General features: G+C 46.4%; 1 long non-coding RNA gene across 1 annotated transcript in view; it reads right to left on the reverse strand.

The window, feature by feature from the left end:
- LOC147024822 (uncharacterized) overlaps positions 1-18,353 on the reverse strand; it is a 134,787-nt gene that overhangs the window by 44,925 nt on the left and 71,509 nt on the right. The window contains exon 2 of the long non-coding RNA XR_015058838.1: positions 16,879-17,020. This is a non-coding gene — a long non-coding RNA (uncharacterized LOC147024822). The remainder of the gene's footprint in view (positions 1-16,878; positions 17,021-18,353) is intronic.

The following is an 18,353-nucleotide window of genomic DNA, read 5'->3' on the forward strand; positions in this document are numbered from 1 at the left end:
GGGGGACACAGCGATTGGACGATTTACTGGAACGAATTCGGTGGCAAAAACATGACTTGGCCAATAGAGTCGACAAATTATGTGGGAAAAAGAATTTGGTAGTGTTTTATACCCGTCAGTTGGAATATGCGAAGAGCAAACTGAACAAAAGAATAGAGGAACAGCAGATTGGTATCTCCCAGGAAAGGAAACAATGGGAGGAAGAATGGAAAACCGAGCTCGAAAAGAAACAAAAGGAGCACGACTTGGAAGTAAAACAATTAATGGAAAAATTATTGGAGCAAGCAAGGCGGTTCAAAGAACTAGAGGGGAGAGTGAGGGAAATACAGTTGGAAGAGAAAAAATATGAACACGATGGGGAGTTGGAACAATTGAAGGAAGAAATAAGAACAGGCAATCAGGAAAGAGAAAGCTTAGAATGGAAGATAAAAAGAGGAGAGAGACAGCTCGAGGAAAGAGCAGAGGAATTGCTGGAAAAGTCAGAACAGTTCGAAGAACTGCAGGGAGAATTGAGGGAGGAAGGAGAAAGGAAAACAAAGCTCGAAAAGGAAAAACGCGAACAAGATGGAGAATTGGAACTACTGAAGCGAGAGGTAAGGGCAAGCCAGTTTAAAAGAGAAATCCTGGAAGGGGAGATAAGAATGGGAAAGGAATGGCAGAAAAAACTAAATGAATACAGTAAAAAAAGGGACGAATTGAGGAGGGAAGCGGTGGAAAGAAGAGATGAAATGAGTGAAGAAGCATGCAAATTGAGGGAGGAATTGGAAACAAAAACTTCTGAGATACTGAAACACGAAAACAAAGAAAGAGGATTACAAGACGAACTGAGGATGTTAAAAGAGGAAAGGAAGAGAACAGAGAATGAAACGTTAAGGAACCACACTGAGCAGATTGAACAATTAGAAGCCAAAGAAAAGTCGGAGTGTGCGGAGATGAGAAAGGAATTAGAAAAGAAAGCTTCTGAGTTACAGAAACACCAAAACAAAGAGAGGGAATTACAAAACGAGTTGAGGATGGTGAGAGAAGAAAGAACGACAACAGAGAATGAAACGTTAAGGAACCACACTGTACAGATCGAACAGCTGGAAGCGAAGGCCAGATTAAAGAATGAGGAACAAGAAAGAATACTGAAAGAACAAGGAATGAGACAGGAGAAGGAAATCAGCCAACTGAAGGAAACCACGAGATTGCAGAATGAGATGCAAAAAAGAGTAATGATGGAAGAAGGAATCAGACAGGAGAAGGAAGTCAGCCAACTGAAAGAAATAACGAGATTGCAGAATGAGGAACAAGGAAGACAGTGGAATAGGAAATACAAAGAACAAGGAATGAGACAGGAGAAAGTAATCCGTCAATTAAAGGAAACTATGAGATTGCAGAACGAGGAACAAGAAAGACAGTGGAATAAAAAACTGAAAGAGTATGAATTTGAAACTGAACGACAAAAGGAAAAAAATAGGTTGGAATACGAGGAGAAGTTGAAGGAGCAAGGAATGAAGCAGGAAGGAGAAATCAGGAGATTGAAGGACACAAGGAGATTGGAGAGGGAAGAACGAGAGGAACAATGGAATAGAAGACAAAAAGAACATGAATCTGAGGTTGACCAATTGAAAGAAAAGCTGAGGCTGGAGTACGAGGAGATAGACAAAGAACAGCAAATGAAACACAAAATGGAGATGAACCAAATGAAGAAAACCATGAAACTGGATAAGGAAAGACAGGAGAGGAAACAAGAAAGAGTAATGAGACAGCAGCAAATGAAACACATAAAGGAGATTAACCAAATGAAGCAAACCATGAAACTGGATAAGGAAAGACAGGAGAAAATAATTCGGGGGACGTATTGGGCGAGAAGCGTGACGGCGACCGAGAGGGAAAAACTAATTGGGGTGACAGAGACGTGCACGACAGAGACAAGAGACGAGGTGAAAGGAATTTCGAGGGAGAGAAAAGAACAATTAAGACGGAAAGCAAGGATGAGGTATGCAGAGATCGTGAAAGAGCAAGGAGTGAAACAGAGGGAAGGACGGGAGCGACTTCAGGAGAAAGCAAGGTTGACCTACGTAAAGATAAGGGAAAGACGCCAGAAAGAAGCAGAAACTAATAGACACGAGGAGACAACAGAAACTAATAAATGTAAAGAGACACGGGAGATAGAGGGTGAATTGGACGGGGTTAGAGACGCGCACACACACACACAGAGATAGTGAAGGATAATGAGGGGGAGCTGGCGGACTGGGTAGAGACCTGGTGCGAGCAGCTGGATGGCCTCCTCCAGGAACGAGGGGAGGGAGTATGCCCCCTTGAGGCGAATCACGACCAGGTGAGTCCGGTCGTGTCGAGCGAGTTCGGGGGGAGGAGTGCTGCGAACGGGTGCACGGAGAGCTTGGGGGGTATAGAGGCCCCGGAGACCCTTGTGGGGACACGAATCCCCAGTGTGGTTGTCCCGGTGTGTGTGGTGCAAGGTGTGAGTGCGACCCCGTGTGTGGAAGCGACCCCGTGTGTGAGTGGTGTGGTGGTGAGTGTGCCGGAGTGCGTGCTCCCCAGCACGCCGTGTGTAAGTGAGACACTGTGGGCGAGTGTCGCCACGTGTGCGAGGGAGGTGGCATGCGTGAGTGAGCGGCCGAGTGTGAGAGAGACAGCGTGTGCAAGGTCGCTGTGTGTAAGGGAGATGGCGGTCGGCATGTGTGAGCATGCAGCCGCGTCTCCCGGTGTGAGTGTAATGGAATGGAGTGTTAGCGTCGTAACACGCAGGTGTGCGTGTGTCGAATGGAGACGACGACAGCGACAGAGAGACAAAAGCCGGGTAGCGGCTGAAGCTGTTTCGGGGACCGTGCCAGGTTCACCCAGCAGTGAGCGCGAGGTCCGTGCTGTGCAACGCACGAGGCCCCCACGTGCTCGCTTGCGAGAGTGAAGTCCCAGTCCGGAAACGCACGCGGTGGATTTGCCGATCCCGCGGACGGACAAAGTTAGGCAGGATTTCAGATTTGGACCGGACGGGTTCTCCACGCGGGCGTGTGGTAAGCTCCAACGGGCAAAGCACATGTGTTCGCGTGGGGAACCCCTCGAGACGTGGGGCTTGTGTTTTTTTTATGCACACGGTGACGTCATGGCTGCACGTAGGGTGGGAATCCCGCAGGAGGGGTATCCCTGCCGGATGGTACCATCCAAGGAGGGACGAGGTACACGTGCAGCTGCATGACGTCACGGGCAGGTGCAAAGTGCGCGAGCTGTGAGTTACCGCGCTGGTGCTGCGTGAGGAAAAAAAAAACAAAAACAGCAAGCCTCGCTTTCGGGTGAACAGGATTCCCGGGCAAGGGGTGGAAGACCCCCTTGGCCTGGGCACAGGATGAAACTAGTTAGGGGGAAGGGTTAGCTTAGTTAGACCGGCTCCATGGGGCAGGGGTAAGTCCTCATGGGGCCCATGGAATGGATTAGTTAGAGGGATTGTAGCCAGATTTAGGTTGGGAAAATGGAGTATGGGATTATTTTAGAGACAGAGAAGACTTTGGATGTGTAGTGGGGACGTAGCTTAGCTACGTAGGTTAAATGGAACGTGCTATAGTTTAAGGGACGACGTGGGAGCACGAGTTAGTTAGGGGAGGTAGTTAGAAGGATGGCAGAGTTCAGCGGTGAGTGTGTTGAAGAGTTGGTGAGTGAAGTGGAAGCATGTGCTTGGTGAGTGAGTGAGGCCAGCGGGTCTGTGTGAGTGGAGCGAATGGGGAATGCATGTTGCGATGAGTGATTGGGGGGAGGAGTGACTCCCGCCCAAGGGACCCCGGGGTCAGTGTAGAGTGAGTTAGGGGGTTCGTCAAATTGGAAAATGGAAGTCGTTTTGTTGTTGGTGGGAAAGTAGGCTCGATACCCATTTGGAGGGGTGCAGGAGCCCTGTTGACGGGCTGGGAGCGTGGCTGCGAAAGGTGAGTATCGCTGAGTGGGTACCCCGGGCACCAGGCTAGTTGGCCGTAGTAGGCCAAGGGCCCATGGGGAGCCGGGATAGCGTAGTGGGCACGGGTGCGTCTGCTTGGTGCGGGGGCCCGGGGCGCCATTAGCCGCTTGGGCAGTGTTGTGGGCATGGGTGACCCTCGAAAAGGGGCCTGGGAAGCTAGCCTGCCACGTGTGCGTTTCAGGGGAGGTGCCATGGGGGGCACTCCCCGGTGTTTAGGGAGCTGGTAGGCTCGGAGGCAGTGTAGTGCCCGGGGGTGCCATAGCTGGAGATTCGGCAGAGGGTCGTGCCTGCCAAGGGGAGCCACGCGTCCCAGCCATGAGACCGTGTGAGGGCACGGGAAGAAAATTGGGGGGTGAGGCCCGAAATTGTAAGGACACCAACACAGGCGACGGGAATCTGGGTTGTTAGAACCAATAGTTTAAGCGAGAGGCGCTTGTTGAAAGCCCCGGGGTAGTTTAAAGGTAAATGGATAGGGTAGATTAGGAAGTGTACCCCTCCGCACCATCCATCCCCTCGCTCTCGTTGTGGGCCGCTGGACCCACTTGGTGTTAAGATCGCTGAAGTCTGGGGAGGCCATCCTGAGGCTTGAATTGGGCCTCGACAGAGGACGCTAGCTCTCCCTTATTCCCCTCCGGGAAGGGAACGTAGGGGTTGGGAGTAGGCTAGTAGACAGGATAGGTTAGCTGAACAAGGACGATGAAGGGGGTTAGGGGACGATTTATAGTGGGGAAGTAAAAATAAAAACAACAAAAAAAATAAGTTGGGGCTAAATTGGGTTTGACAAATTAAGGGGGTGGGTATGGACAGTGACAGGCAAAGGCGATAGGTTGGGAGGGAGACCGTAGGGTAGGTCCGAGCCCGCCTTCCGAGTGGCCAGCACCACCTCCCTCCACCAACCTCCACTGCAAGGCCTGAACCGGCCCACTTCATCGGCAGCTATTGTTTTGCTGCAAGGCCTGTGCCGGCTGGATCATCAGCAGCTGTTTACTTCAAGGCCTGTGCCGGCCAGATCGTCTGCCGGCTGTGTTTGCCTGCAGCGGCCCTGTTATGCCGGCTTTGTTTGCCTGCTGCCTTTGCCATGCCATGCCCACTGCCCCTGTTCACCAGCCCCCGTTCAATTTTGCTTTGCCCCCCCCCCCTGTTCATTTCCATGTGCGCCAGGATCAAAGCAACAGTTTGCAAGCTGCAAGAACTGCCCTGTTGGCAGCTACAACACGGGCCTGCAGTGGCGGCCCGTGCACCGTGTTTGCGTCCATTCATCCATCCATCTATCCATCCGTTGTGTTCATTGCGGGTGCCACTTGAGCTGGCACGGAGACTGCGTTTGTGCAGCCCATGCACCGTTGTGGTTCACTGCGTTCAGTTAAAAAGGGAAGGCCTTGGACTGCGTGTGAGCAGCCGGCCACGTTCCCTGTCACCTGCATTGTTTGAGCCCGAGACTGCATGCGAGCAGCCTGGCTCCCTGCTAACTGCTTTCTTTTTGCAGAGTTCATTGATCCTGGGCCATGGTTTAGTGTAAAATTTGTAAGTTAAGGTTAAGATGTACTGTACATATGAGTGCGCCCCCGGCATGTATGTCTTAGCGCCGGCAATTTTATTTAAGTCGTCCGTGTGAGTGGGTTTGTTTAGGTAGTTACTCAGCCCTCAGGTTATTTATTTTGGGGACACGAATACCATGAATGTCGCACTCAGGGATCTGTAGGTAAAACGTACTAGGGGAGAACTACACATGATGGCACACGAAAATTTGATGACTCGGGACGAGTCTGTAAAAAGGGGAGGGGGTAGTGTTGTGGTTGAGGAAATTCGCAAACCACCATTCAGGTCCCGTAGGTGAGATATCTCTGTAAGTACATGTGTAGTTAGCCCCAAACCCGTTGTTTAGAGGGAATAAATGTGATTCATTCGGGCTGCGACCCTTCAAGATAGCCGTTTTTCTGTTCTATCTTTATTTTGAACCAACCACGTCTCAACCGCCATCACACAACAACCACCGACCGCAACGCCGCTTCACAACAACAACAATACCAACAGCCACGACCTTTACCGTCACGGCTCGCTCTCGCAAACATCGCATCACCGCCATTCCAAGCGTCGCCATGGCCATCACCCCCACAATAAACCCTCCACCACCTTCGCCTCTCCTTCTGCCGCCATTCCCGCACCGCTTGTGGGCACCGATCCTGGACTCGTATAGGGCGCGCACCGAGCAGCGGGTGCAAAAAGCGGCCTTTCCGGGGAAGTCGGATCAGGAATGATTCACGCCCACTTCTGTTCCGTCCTATCAGCGAGCGCGGGGCGATTTGGCCCCGCATCCAGGCGCGTCGGAGTAGAATCGATATATGCAAATTCGAGGATCAGGAATGATTCACGCCCACTTTTCCTCCGTCCAATGGGCGAGCGTGGCTCCGCCCCCGAGCCGACCCTGATCCGAAAATCTGCATATGGTTTCTCCTGCTGACTATAAAGCGCCGAGCGCGGGGCGAATCGAGTGAGAGAAGAGTTTCTGTTTCGGGCTCAAGTGAGAGAAGAGTTTCTGTTTCGGGCTCGAGTGAGAGAAGAGTTTCTGTTTCGGGCTCGAGTTGGAGAGTGGAGGTTTTTTCTGTTTCGGGCTCGGGCGAGTCGTGGCGGCGGCGGCGAAGTGTGGCAGCAGCAGTCAAGACGGGTCTGGAGGAGAGGCGGTCTGTCGGGGAGCTGCAGAGAGGAGAAGCCGGGAACGCGGTCGAGGGCGCAGTGGAGTCGCTCGTCGCGGGACCCAAGCAAGCCAGCTATCCTCTTTCCCCAGAGCATCAACAACTCCCCCTGTTTCCCCCCCGCGCTGAGATAGTGCGAAAAGGGGGGCCCCGTTCCCACCCCATTCCAAGCAGTGCCAACGAAACCCGCGGAGGAGCGCGGAGGCGGGGCGCCGCCGCCATTTTGCGGCTCATCACAAGACGGGTAGGCTCTACGCGGTCTCGCGCCCACAGACCACGTCTGCACCCTTGTATTCGAGGGTGGCCCTTTTCTTTTGATTTTGAGTATATGTGTTGTCGGCGCCGTCTGTAAAGTAAAACTGTGTAAGTGTTGCCGTGTGCTCGCGTAGTCGGTAGTAAATCTGCATTGTGTTTTTTTTTTGTTGCAATTGCTTTTGGTGCATAATTGTTGTGTTTCTTTTGTTACATTTGCTTTTGGTGCATAATTGTTGTAATTGTATATGTGTGCTTTCCGTTTGCCGTGGAATAAATGTGAATTATGTTGAACTGTTTTTCCCGTTTCGCTTCGTCTTTTCTTTAATTGAATCTCCATCTTACTTCACGTAAAGGGTTGGTCGTGGGCTAAATACGCCCAATAATTAATCGGAACCGTCGAGGTTGACGATAACACCGCTCGGTTATCCCGATAGTACGGAACGGGTCGCTTAAAGTGGCCCGTGTCCGAAGTCGACCTGTGGCGAGGTGCGATCGCCCGGTCTACCCTCCGTGTGGGTACTTAGGTAGGTCGACTTTGGCGAGCAACCCTATCCCACGCGGGGGGCCGATTGGCACGATCGTGGTGAATCCGAAAGGCCCACCCGTGACTAGTTCCCGGCGTTAGTCCGAGAGGGTCACGACGGAATTGTCCGTCCGGTGGGCGACGTGCCGCGATTCGAGTTACGTGGCCGCTCGCACGCTGGCGGGCGCGAATCCGCAACAAAATATATATATATATATATATATATATATATATATATATATATATATATATATATATATATATATATATATATATATATATATATATATATATATATATATTATGAGCCTGGTGTTGGCGCAGTGGTTAGGGCAGCGGCTTGGGATCCAAAAGGTCCTGAGTTCAAGCCCCGTTGGGCCACTGAATTAATACACCAGGGGGTTGACTCAGCCTGTCATCCTTCCGAGGTCGGCGAAATGAGTACCAGTATACTGGGCCGGTGTATACCCCGGTTAAAATAGGTGTACCATATCCCTGTGTCGTAAGAGGCGACCAGGGTTGCGTCAGGAAGGGCATCCGGCGTAAAACATGTGCCAAATCACTATGCGGATCATACCGATGATCCGCTGTGGCGACCCCTTACGGGAGCAGCCGAAAGAAGAAGAAGAAGATATATATAGATATATAGATATATATATATATATATATATATATATATATATATATATATATAGATATATATATATATATATATATATATATATATATATATATATAGATATATATATATATATATATATATATATATATATATAGATATATATATATATATATATATATATATATATATATATATATATATATATATAGATATATATATATAGATATATATATATATATATATATATATATATATATATATATATATATATATATATATATATATATTCCCTGTGTGTCGTAAGAGGTGACCAGGGTTGCGTCAGGAAGGGCATCCGGCGTAAAAACCTATGCCAGATCATTATGCGAACAACAAAACGAATTTCCATACCGGATCGGTCGAGGCCCGGGTTAGCGAAATGGAGACGGTTGATCCGCTGTGGCGACCCCTCACGGGAGCTAGCCGAAAGAAGAAGAAGAAGATATATATATATATATATATATATATATATATATATATATATATATATATATATATATATATATTACACGAGGGGGTAAGCAACCTCACTTTCCCACCAGACTCTCCGGAATCGCAGGCCATCACACATGAATAACTTCGTGACATGGCAGGTCGCTAATCGACCGTGAACGCCAATAACTCGACCACGTGACTTAGGGTCCTTCGTCTGATACCGTTTATCTAAAGGTCAAGTGGTTTAATTACCGGGGGACACACACTCAGTATGTCTTGCTCAAACCGGATGACCTTGGCAGATCAGATGCAGCCGAGCGTAACTGCTAAGAACGTACCGGCTAGAAAACAGATCAATGGGGGATAACACCCTGGCTAGACTGGAGTACGAACCATGCTGGACCAATGAAGGAATAGACAAAAACGAGCTGGAAACATTTCCACACAAGCATTTATTCACAATGGTGAGGAAAGGTATGTAGCACAGTGAATTGGGTGTATTCGTATGTATAGCAGGGGATAGCAAGGAACTTGTGGGGTACGGCAAAAGGCAAGCAATCTTACAAAAGCAGACTTATCTCATTATAACTTCTACAATCTTAACTCAGGTTAGGACAGGCGCCAACACACACACACACACACACACACACCCACACACACACACACACACACACACACACACACACACACACACACACACACACACACACACACATACACACACACACACACACACACACACACACGGAAGATGAGATAAAGCCCAGAGAGAGCGAGAAAGCAGATGAGGATAAACGGCCTCCAAATACCTGGTGCGATTGACGGACCATCGCAACCCAGTATGCTTAAGGAGAGGTATGAGGGAGGAATACTGGTGGTGTCGAAGGTGTGGGAGTGAGTGGTGTGGTATAGTGCAATATTGGGGGTGCCGTGTCGTGCCAGAGGAAAATGGGATTGCGAGTCAGTAATGATGCTCTTTTGTGTGTCCACGGGATAGAGGGATAGAGGGGTGGAGAGAGAGAGAGAGAGAGAGAGAGAGAGAGAGAGAGAGAGAGAGAGAGAGAGAGAGAGAGAGAGAGAGAGAGAGAGAGAGAGAGAGAGAGAGAGAGAGAGAGAGAAAGAAAGAGAGAGAGAGAGAGAGAGAGAGAGAGAGAGAGAGAGAGAGAGAGAGAGAGAGAGAGAGAGAGAGAGAGAGAGAGAGAGAGAGAGAGAGAGAGAGAGAGAGAGAGAGAGAAGAAGAAGAAGAATAAGAAGAAGATGCGTGAGGTGAAAGATCCTTAACCTAGCCATGTATAGGTTTGTTTGTGTCGCATGAACCTCCATGGGATGCTCCGCCTGAGCATTCCCAACTCGAGATGTGGCGCATTATCTCTGGCTTAGTCACTTTGCCAGGGCTAGTGGCAACGTACACTCCACACTGGTCCGTCTGGCTGCACAGGGGTGGCAAACATTATCAGCCCGGCCGAGAGTCTCAGCAGTCTCCCCGGCCCAGGCCCTCAGGAAGAAGCACGTTCTCATAATCGTACACCCAGAGCGAGCGAAGAGCCAGCGAAGGGGGGGGGGGCAATGAAAATGAGGCAACGAAGAGCAGCCAACGAAGATCAGGGAAGAGGGAGCGAACGTCTCTGCGCTCTGCCTTTTATAAGCCCCGGGCGAAGGGTGGGGTAATGACCTGAAAGCGATGTGCTGTGACCCGAATCCTGCTTCTCTTCTGGGCCTGAAATTGGGCTGTGGTCATGGTGAGGAAGTGACCCACTCATGGCTGGTCTACTCCCCTTCTAAAAAGTCTGCATTTTGTATCTGTTGTCTTTTTGATTCTCGGTCAGATCATCAATCCTCATTGAAGCAGGAAATTGGATTCAACCAGTGGAAAGCACCTGAAAGGATTCGTGTTCATGAAAATGCCAAGAATCATCGGGAGTGCTTCACATAGTGGAAAGAATGGAAAGAAATTTAGCTGAAAACAGAGGAGTTATTGATGCGGAACTTCAGTCACAGATTGCGAAGGAAAAGCAGAAGTGGCATGATATCTTGACGAGAATCCTTCACTGCATAAAATTCCTTGTGACTCAGAACCTGGCTTTGCAGGGACACAGTGAGTCACTTCAGCAAGACGATGACTCCAATGTGGGAAATTTCCTTGGCTTACTGAAACTACTGGCCATCTTTGACCCTGTCATGAAAGAACACCTCACTCGGTCCACGTGGAAAGTCATCCTGGGTCCACGTCTTATCTTTCACCGGGTGTCCAGAAGGAATTCATCCACATGATGGCATCCACTGTTCGCCAGAGATTACTGAGAAGCATTCGTAAAGCCAAGTACTATGGTCTCATGTTTGACTCCACTCAGGATCAGGCATACCGTGAGTAGATGTCAGAAGTAGTGAGGTACGTGGAAGTTGATTTTGAGAGGAAAACAGTCCATGTGGGAGAGTCCTTCCTTGGCTTTATCCAGATAAGCCAGAAGGATGCTGAGGGCTTGGTTGAAGGCATCTTGAAACAGCTGGAGAAGGACGAAATGGAGCTACAAGATTGTCGGTCACAGTGCTATGACAACGCTGCTGTAATGGCTGGATACAGAAGTGGTGTTCATCAAAAAATAAGTGAGAAAAACAACCTGGCAGTGTTTGTAAATTGCGACAATCACTCGCTCAACTTGGTGGGTGTACACACAACCAAGCAGGATACAATGATGGTCACGTTTTTTGGAACAATCAAAACTCTCTTTGTGTTCTTCTCCCGTTCAACACAGCGCTGGGACAAACTCAAAAACGATGTGCCTCTGGTTGATAAGTCGGAGTCCGAAACCTGGTGGAGTGCAAGGAGAGAAGCAGTGAAGCCCATCAACAAGTACCTTGAGGAGATACTTCAAGTTCTCCAGGACATGATAGACAATGAAAACGAGACCAGTGAAACAAGTTGTGAGCAAAGCAGCTGTCTATCCACATGTTGAGTTACGATTTTCTGACTTTGCTTGGATTTTGGAACAAAGTACTCATTCGCATTGACTGTATTCAAAAGAGGCTGCAGGATCCTAGCATGAACTTCCACGATGCTGCCCTGGATTTGAAAGCCCTCCGAGTTCATTTTGATGATGAAAGAGAAGTGTTGGTCAGTGACTCACTCGAAGGAAGACTCGGTCTGTCAAGAATGGAATATTGAAGTTGAAAGACGTCAGACGAAAGAAACGAATGGCTGATGAGAACTCGAGAGATGCTGGGTTAACACCAAGGAGGAAAAGGAAAGAGTCATGAAGGGAACACTCGACCATCTTCACAGATAAATAGACGAAAGGTTCGCTCGTTTGCACAACACTGACGCCAAGTTTGGGTTCCTTCTCGATGTTTGAGGGACTGTGTTACGGCGCCGACAGTAACGACCTAAAGAAGAAGTGCGAAAATTTGGGCGAATTGTACAGCTCTGATGTTGATGGACAGTAGCGATATGAAGACATTTTGGAATTCAGAATGTTGCTATCAAGTCGGGCCAACATGAGAATATCTAGACCTGAAGAGCTTCTCAATTTTTTTGTTCAGTATGGAGATGAGAGCGTCTTCCCCGATCTTCACATTGCTATTCAGATAATGCTAACCATCGCAGTTTCCAACAGCAGCTGTGAGAGATCATTCAGCAAGTTAAAACGAATACTTTCCTCTTTGAGAGCCTCCATGGGTCAAGGCAGACTCTTTGATCTTGCTCTGCTGAATGTAGAAAGCAGAAGAAACTGAAAAAAACTGACTCTGAGCACATCATGGACCAATTTGCATCAGTGAAAGCAAGGAAGGTGCAGTTGTAATTTTCACGTAGTGCCATAATTTGTTAATTAAAAGATTAACTTGAGCTTGGGTTGTATTTTTGAGCTTATATTATGGTAAAGTTATCTAAAAGATGGGTGTCAGATGTTTGGACAGGGGCGCAATTTCAGTGCTTGCCAAAGGCACTATTTTCTGTAAATACACCCCTGCCCCATCGGTATGTTCCAACAATCCCACCCCCCCCTCTCTGCTACTTTCAGTCGGTTCCAACAATTTTCCCCTCTGCTACTTTCAACTTCCATTGGTCCGTTCCAAACCCTCTGCTCCTTTCAATCTTTCAGTTGAACAACCCTTCTTTCACCCCATCAGTGGGTTCCAACAATCCCCTCTCTGCCTTTCTCAATCCCCCAATAATCCCCTTCACCAAACCTCAATTCAACAACCCCTCCTTCACCCCATCAGTCTTACCTTCAACCCCGCAGCTGGTTGGTCTTTCCTCGGTCCGTCTGTGGTCACAATCCTTTGGCCCCATCGGATTAGCTTCACCGCATTGGACTTTATCCCTTCTCACATGCATGCCTGTGACACGAGGTGCAGCGCTATTCCCATACATAATAAAGTGCGGCACTTCTCGCATGCATGGTACAGTGGCGTACTGCACAAAGGCCGTTATAGCATGCAGGGAGGGGCTAGCGAGCACTTTCTGCATCTTTTGCAGGTGAGGGGAGGGGTGAGGGCTGTGTTGAAGGCTCCCTCAGAAACTGGCATTTTCCACAAGCTGTGTTGTTGACATGCCCACATCGGATGCACACCAATGAGAGTGAAGCTCGCACGAGACGAGCCTGGAGAAAGTTATTTACTGTGAGGAGAAAGCTCAGGGCTGATGCTCATCTGTGTCCTAAAAGCTTGTCTGGTGAGGAGGAGGAAGGTACACAGAGTGTGAGAAGAGAAGGAAAGAGTTCATAGTGCGGAGGAGGGCAGGAAGAAAGCACAGAATGCAGCTTGGTTCATGGGGAGCTGCTGGTCCTGCTGGTCCTGTGAGTTTTGCTTTTTTCCTGTAAATACAGTACTCAATTTTAAATGATTGTGTGTGTGTGCGTGTGTGTGTGTGTGTGTGTGTGTGTGTGTGTGTGTGTGTGTGTGTGTGTAAATAAATAAATGTTGGTTGACATTTCAAATCTATCTTGGTTGTGATTTCCTTCATTGGTCTGACACAGTGTACAAGCATAGTTCAATGGAGAGTTGTGACCCACCTGATTTGCTCTGTTAGCCGGTGCTGCACCTATCTGGTCTGCTCAGCAGAAGATCAACAAGTGCGGCGCCGAGGGCGTGGCCTCCAGTTAGGTTGCCTTGCCAATAGAAAGGTATTGCGGAAACATCGAAGCATAATCCTGTTCGGCCAGTATTCTAAGTCAAGCGGCTACGGCTGTGTAAGAACAACAGCCTGTTGGACAGCAGAGTTATCTGTGGTCAGCAGCCTCAGGACCGGATGTTCGGGAGAAACTCAAGTGCTTCCCCTCGTGGTGAACCTCGAACCCCAGGCCGTAACAAATAAAACTCATTCTAACCACTCACTGACTGATATTAAAGATCGGGACCGTCCGAGTGACATAGAAAGCTGAAATTTTGCGTGACAATGGACATTGAGGCCGATACACCAAGAAAAAGCAAAGAACCATCGGAAAGCGTCCATAAATGAAAATATCCGAAAATAAGTACAGCCTTGTGCTCACTGCAGGTGAGTGACCAGAGGCAATGGTTACAGCACAGTGATAAATGTTACAATGTATATACTTTAATAAAAATAGGATCGAAAATCCTGATTCTCACCTGGATCAAGTGCAACAGTTACTCAAACACCCAGCAGACTCCCATGCACCTTAACTTTTTTTTTATGCCATGAACAAACTTTGGTACATAATGGGTGATGAAGGTTGTGGTCAAGTTTCATCGAAATCATGTGTGTGGTTTCAGAGAAGACAGCAAATACCTACTTTGGGGGTCAAACCCCCTCCATAGATACCCTTAATGAGTGCAGATTTTGATGCGGTTGATAACCTTTGTAACATCAGGGGTGATGAAGGTTGACAAGTTTCATTGAAGTTGTGTGTGTGGTTTCAGAGAAGAGAGCAAATACCGATTTGGGGGGGTCAACCCCCCTCCCCTAATTGTTTAAGCGATAATGACTGGTGTTTCCTGACTGACTGACTGACTGACTCACCTACGGACTGCTTGATTGCATAAGCTCACCGGACTTAAGACCAGGTGAGCTAAAAATGTTAGTTTATATATTTCTATAATTGTAATCTAGCAAGAGGTCGATGATGTTTGCCTATAATCATAAAGCTTCTATTCATTATCTACCTAGGTATGAAGCACATGAGCGTTATTGCTTACAATGTGTAAGCATAGCTAACTCATGTATACAAAACTATACATACATACATACATACATACATACATACATACATACATACTCACATACATACCAGAAACACTTGTGACACCACTAATTGTTGAACTCATTAGTGGCTTTTAAATGTGCTCGATCGCCTAGCGATGTATTCCCGCTTGGAAACGCTTGGTTGTTCAAGTCCTGTAGAACTGGGTTTAGGTGGAGCCATATTGTCAAAGCAGTAAAGTGGGAGCAATGAGATTGGGGGAGAAAGAAACAGGATAACAAGAGAGACCTTTAAAAAGACCTTCCCAAAAGAAAGTATTCATTGTTCAACAAAACTTTTAATCAACAACCAGTCTTGTTCTCAGGTCTTTGTAAAAACTCATTTTCAGTTTCGATAAGTAAATAAATAAATGAAATGAAAAGTTGGATTCCAGCAATAAGACTACATATAAAACAAATCGATAATTTGAAATTGTCATTTTCATGTCAAATTTTACCCTTTCCGAAGGAGAGGGTATTGCATTTGGGTCTGTTTGTTCGTTACTTGCAAAATCGAAGATTTTGCAAATATATTGATCAGTCGATGTTGTTATTCTGTCTGTATGTCTATTTGTCTGTCACCTACAGGTCACAATTTCAAACCGATCTTCACAAAACTTCACCACATGGGAGAGTTTGTCATAAGGAATAAGCGTATTGTTTTTGAGGTCAAAAGGTCAACACAGGCCAAAGGTCAACAACTAAGGTGGTATTTCTAAAATCCTCTATTTTCATCCGATTAACTTGAAATTTGAAGAGGAGTTGCAAATTTGGTCATTGAATTCAACCACCAATTATTTTTGAGGTCAAATTTGTTTTATGGATTTTGTAAGTATCTTGCTCTGCATGATGACTTCTTGTTATTCTGTCTGTCTGTTTGTTTGTTTGTCTGTCAATCGCCCACAGGTCACAATTTTAAACAGATCTTCACAAAACTTCACCACGTGGTGGAGTTTGTCATTAGCAAGAAGCCTGTTGTTTTGAGGTCAAAAGGTCAACAAAGGCCAATGGTCAACAACTTAAATAAGATTTCAAAAATCCTCAATTTTCATCCAATTGACTTTAAAGTTGAAGAGGATTTATAATTCAGATCATTGCATTCAACCAGCCTATTATTTTTTAGGTCAACATTGACAAAAAGGTCAACATAGGCCAAAGGTCAACAACTTTGGTGAGATTTCTAAAATTCTCAATTTTCATCCGATTGACTTGAAATTTGAAGAGTGTTTATATTTCAGGTCACTGAATTCAACCAGTGAATTATTTTTGGCTGAAGAAGCTGAATCTGAAGAAAGGAGTTGTGAAAGGAAAGGAGAAAAGGAAGGAAGCATACACGAGAAAGGAAGTATACACTAGAAAGGAGGCAGTTGTGAGGAGATGTGATAGAGATGTTTAAGGTTAAAAAAGGTATTGATAAAATAAATGTAGATTGATTATTCAACAGAGTGGACAGTGATGGGATCAGGGGCCATAGCCTGAAAGTAGAGGAGAGTTAAGACGGTAGCAAGGCAGAGGACTTTTACTCAAAGAGTCGCTAATGCATGGAATGGCCTCCCTGGAAAGGTAGTGGCAGCAGAAACAGAAACAGAAAGAAAGTAGATAAGTTAAAATTACAATTATATAGGTACCTGGAAGTTATGGAGATAGAGGGGTAGAGAGATGTTGGCAGGATTTTGAGGTAGCTTGAACAGTGATGGGTGATAGTGTGCATGTGTACGGAGTGCTGTTGGTGGGGGTCTTGTCAATGGGGTGTTGTGTGGTTGATGTGTGTTTTTTTAACCAAGCCCATGCTCCCTCCCCTGAGAAGAAGAAAAAAATGGAAAACTTCAAAAATAAATTAATTAAAAACACGATAAAAATAAATAAATAATTTTTGCGTTTTCTTCTTTGAATCTTGTGTTGATAAATTAGTGTGGCGTTGATGTCACGCAGGCATGATTGGCTGAATGGCCTCCGCCTGTGTCTGATTTCCTTGTAAATCATTGTACGCCATCCATAAACTATAAGGGCCGAATTTATGAAAAGTGTTTAGCGAGCATCTTGCTAACACAAACCGAACCCTTAAATGCTGACAAAAACATTATATGCACGCACACAGCTAATCGGACATCGAAATAGCAATTTATGGAGGGAGATAAGCATCCGATTCGCCTGTTACACACTCACCTTTCTCCAACATCCAATTGAAATTATGCACTTGCAGAGAATCACAGCACCACCAACAATTGTTTGAGGGGATTGAGCGCATTGCTCCTCATTGCAGGTCGATCCAGGTCATCTTGCACTAGAATCAGCAACCAACGAAAGTCTGTAATGCCAGACAAATTTGATATTGTCATACTTCTCCAGAGGATTGCATCTATCCTCATATATTCTCAATATGTTTTGGAAAACTGCCATATTCCTATCCTCCTCTGCTTCCTCCTGAGCTAATTCAAGCACTCCTAAGTCTTAATACATTCATATTCACCATTCCATGTAAACTACCAATTTATAAGCCATGCAATTCTTATAAGTGCCTTTACTATAGTCATTCTCTGCAGACTACTGTCATTAGAACTGTAGCCAACAATAGTTTTAACTCTCGCATTAAGGAGTATTTCTCTCCAGACTACTGTAATTAGAACTGCAACCAACTATAGTTTTAACTCGAGTATTAAGAAGTAATTCTCTGCAGACGACTGTAATTAGAACTGTAATCACTTCATTTACTGGCAATCCTTCCTGCAGTACATAAACCACAATAGTGTAAACTACAGTGATTCTAAGGATAACTTAAACTGCCAGGAAGTATATGAAAGTACAATTGCAATTCTAACCCCACCATTTTTGCCTAATGCTTGCTTCAAGGCTTAAATTATATGGACTCTTAAACATGCCCTCACTGACGTGTAAAAGTTTATTTGTTAGTTCAACGCTTGTGATGAGGTTTTGATCACGCATTAGGGAATCACTCTTTTGCGAATGGCGACTAACTTTTAATGGGTGATCATCGCACTATCGGTGATTCTACATGTGTCCAACCCTTACATGCCTTTCATAAATCCGGCTGTAAGTGTTTAAAGCTTCCTACCACTGTACACAGTCTGTAAACAACAAAAATAGGACCACTGGACCTGTAGCTTATCTGGGCCCTGGCCTAATATTGTAAGCCAAATTTGGTAGCATTCTGACTGGTGGGTCTGGAGAGGAAGGTTTTTGAAGAAATTTACGAGATTTTCCCCAAACATTTACTAAGTCCGCCATTTTGACACATTTCCAGTCAGGTGATTGGCATGACCTCTACAATTTAACATCATGAACCTGTCCTAATGTGGCAACCCAAATTTGGTAGCATTCTGACTAGTGGGTCTGGAGAAGAAAATTTTTGAATAAATTTATTAAGTCGGCCATGCTGACTTAATTAAAGTCATGTGACCAGAACGAGCTTTGCAATTCCTGTTACCAGCCAGGAGAAGAGCATTGCTGCCAAATATCAGCTGGATCGGCCCAGCGGTTTGGCCAAAGAAGTCGAAAAAGGAGACGGATGGACGGACAGTGCACGATGACGATATCTTGTCTGGAATATAAATTCCAGATGAGCTAACAACCCACAGACATTTTCCCAATCAGGTTGGGTATGGTATGGGAGCATGCGCCAG

This window comes from Eptatretus burgeri, chromosome 6 (assembly GCF_056783735.1).
Source record: "Eptatretus burgeri isolate ZD-2024b chromosome 6, Ebu_testis_v1, whole genome shotgun sequence".
In the NCBI taxonomy this organism is placed as follows: Eukaryota; Metazoa; Chordata; class Myxini; order Myxiniformes; family Myxinidae; genus Eptatretus; species Eptatretus burgeri.